The sequence below is a fragment of the Orycteropus afer genome, unplaced genomic scaffold (genome assembly GCF_000298275.1).
Source record: "Orycteropus afer afer isolate SDZICR_OR568_19922 unplaced genomic scaffold, OryAfe1.0 scaffold00837, whole genome shotgun sequence".
In the NCBI taxonomy this organism is placed as follows: domain Eukaryota; kingdom Metazoa; phylum Chordata; class Mammalia; order Tubulidentata; family Orycteropodidae; genus Orycteropus; species Orycteropus afer.
The window spans coordinates 602,616-604,998 of NW_006922424.1; the positions used below are offsets into that span (position 1 = coordinate 602,616).

The 2,383-nt window shown below is 37.4% G+C and overlaps 1 pseudogene; it reads right to left on the minus strand.

The window, feature by feature from the left end:
- Window positions 1–322: 322 nt before the first annotated feature.
- LOC103212026 lies at window positions 323–1,548 on the minus strand (annotated as a pseudogene).
- Window positions 1,549–2,383: the final 835 nt, after the last annotated feature.

Here is a 2,383-nt window from a genome sequence, read left to right on the forward strand (position 1 = left end):
AAAAAGCCCTTATAACATACCTGATATAAACCAAAAAACCAAACACACTGCTTTTGTGTAGGACTGAACTCATAGCAACCCTTCCTTGGGTTTCCTAGGCAGTATCTCTACGGAAGTAGCTTGTCCAACCGTCCTTCCAAGGAGTGGCTGGTGGGTTTGAACCTCCAGCCTTCTGGTTAGCAGTCAAATGTCTTAGGCACTATGCCACCAGAACTCTCATACCTGATATAGGGATGTAGGAAGATGTAAGAACCAGGACACATTAGACATGACATTTTATCTACAACTGCCGTATGCTTTACTGGGTGTATAGTTTCAAAATTCAGTTACTTTCTTCAGCTTCGGGCTCACACTCTCCTTCAGCATGTTGAGCCACTCTATAAACTTTTTTGTTTGCCCAAGGAAGACACATTTCCCCTCACAATATGTGTATCTTTATACCACTTCAAAATGGACTTTTTACTCAGCTTTAGAAAAAAATATTACTATTTTCTGGAAGATTTTCATGAAATGCATGTTGTCATTCCTGAATCTTCAGTAACAAAGTCAGCTCAGACTGATCTTGAGTAGTAAAGGGAACATCTAGAGAATGCTGTACTGTTCAGGTGCTTGAAAGCTTGAAACAAGGTCCTCTTTTTTGTTCAATTCCATATGCACTCATTACACTTGACCAAACTATTCTGATGACAGCTGGTTCTGGGATGTCTATTTATTTATTTATTTATTTATTTTTGTTTCCTTGTCTGTTTGTTTCATCTCTTCCTTGACATATAAAATAATATCTTTAAATGGATCACGATGGGACATCTGTTCTTGAAGTTCTTCCTGGAGGTCCTTACAAGCTCCTATGGTTTGCTGACCCTGAACATACTCTGAAAATTCTTTCAAGCCTGCCTCAGTGAAATACTTTGTGAAGTGTTCTACACTATGCTTATTGACAGGAGAACATTCCATCAGTCTGTTGTCCATGCTGACTTTCCAAAGATTTTCAGCTACAACATTGATATCTTTTTCATATATCTGTGATTTAAAGAGCTTACAGCAATAGCAGCTGAAACCACTTCTTTAACCAAATTCTCTGTAAAAGGGCTATTAAGAAAGGGTGCATTAAGTGTTCCATTAGCCAGAAGAACACCAGTTAACATAGCCAGTTTTTTACTTTCTGACTCAGAAAAACTATGAACAGCAACAGATTTTTAACTTCATCTTCAAAACCTTTTTTGAGGTGTTTATAGCACCTGATTAACTTGTTAAAAACCTGAGCAAATGCTTGCATGGCCTCCATATCTTCTTGTGCTGCAAACACATGTCGTGTCATCTGCCAGTGTGCCACCTGGGGAAAGCATTCCACTGGCCACCAGAAAGTCAACCCCTGTTTCTGTGTATGGGGGTAATCAAGTTTTGCTCCAGAAGCATCAAGAAATGCTTCTGAATCAGTACCAGTTTCAGTTAAGTCTTGAATAATAATCTTGAAACTGAAAGGTTAAACCTCTCTTTTCCATCTCTTTTTGTAGTTTTTAAACACTTTTGATGCTTATGATTACTCATAAAGACACCCAAAATTAAGGCAAAAAGAAAACAGCCAGAAATATTTGGTGTGACGGTGACTGAAATGGTGTCTCCTCTGTGCAGGAAACAATGTGAGCAGGTGTCCTCATTTTTATGCCAAATATTTATTGAAGGATAGTTCAAAGAATGGGCTAGGACACTGAAATATGATAAACAGCTTTTGTATTTCAGTCTCTGTTCTCTGAGTTCTATTACAACAATATTTTGTCTTTAGTTGCAGTTTATCATAATGTAGTTTTTCTAAACCTCCCTGGTTTTAACTAAAGTCTGATCTTATATATTTATTATTATTTTCTAGCAAGATCTGGAGTGATTATACTGCTTATTTTTCCAGGTTTTCTCCCATAGTCTCACCCATGTCATACCAAAAGTCTGCTTTATATGAAGATTCTATGCCTCTTTGTTTTCCACCTTTCTATTTAGTGGTACAAAATAAGTATCTGGTATTCTGTGCCTCTAGGTGAATTTGAATCATCAGTCTTTCAGTTAGCAGCTCAGTTCTTAACCATTTATACCACGCAAAGGGACCCTGTAAAAAACATAAATCCTTTATCCATTCTTCTGTTGATGGGCACTTATGTTGTTTCCATTTCTTTGCTATTGTGAAGAGTGTGGCAATGAACATGAGTGTGCATATATCTATTTGTGTCCTGGCTCTCACTTTTTTAGGATATATACCTAGCAATGGGATTGCTGAATCAAATGGTATTTCCATTTCCAACGTTTTAAGGAATCACTATACTGATTTCCAAGCAATGTGAATTCACGTTGCTTGGTTCTACAATCGATGCCAATGGAAGCAACAGTCAGGACA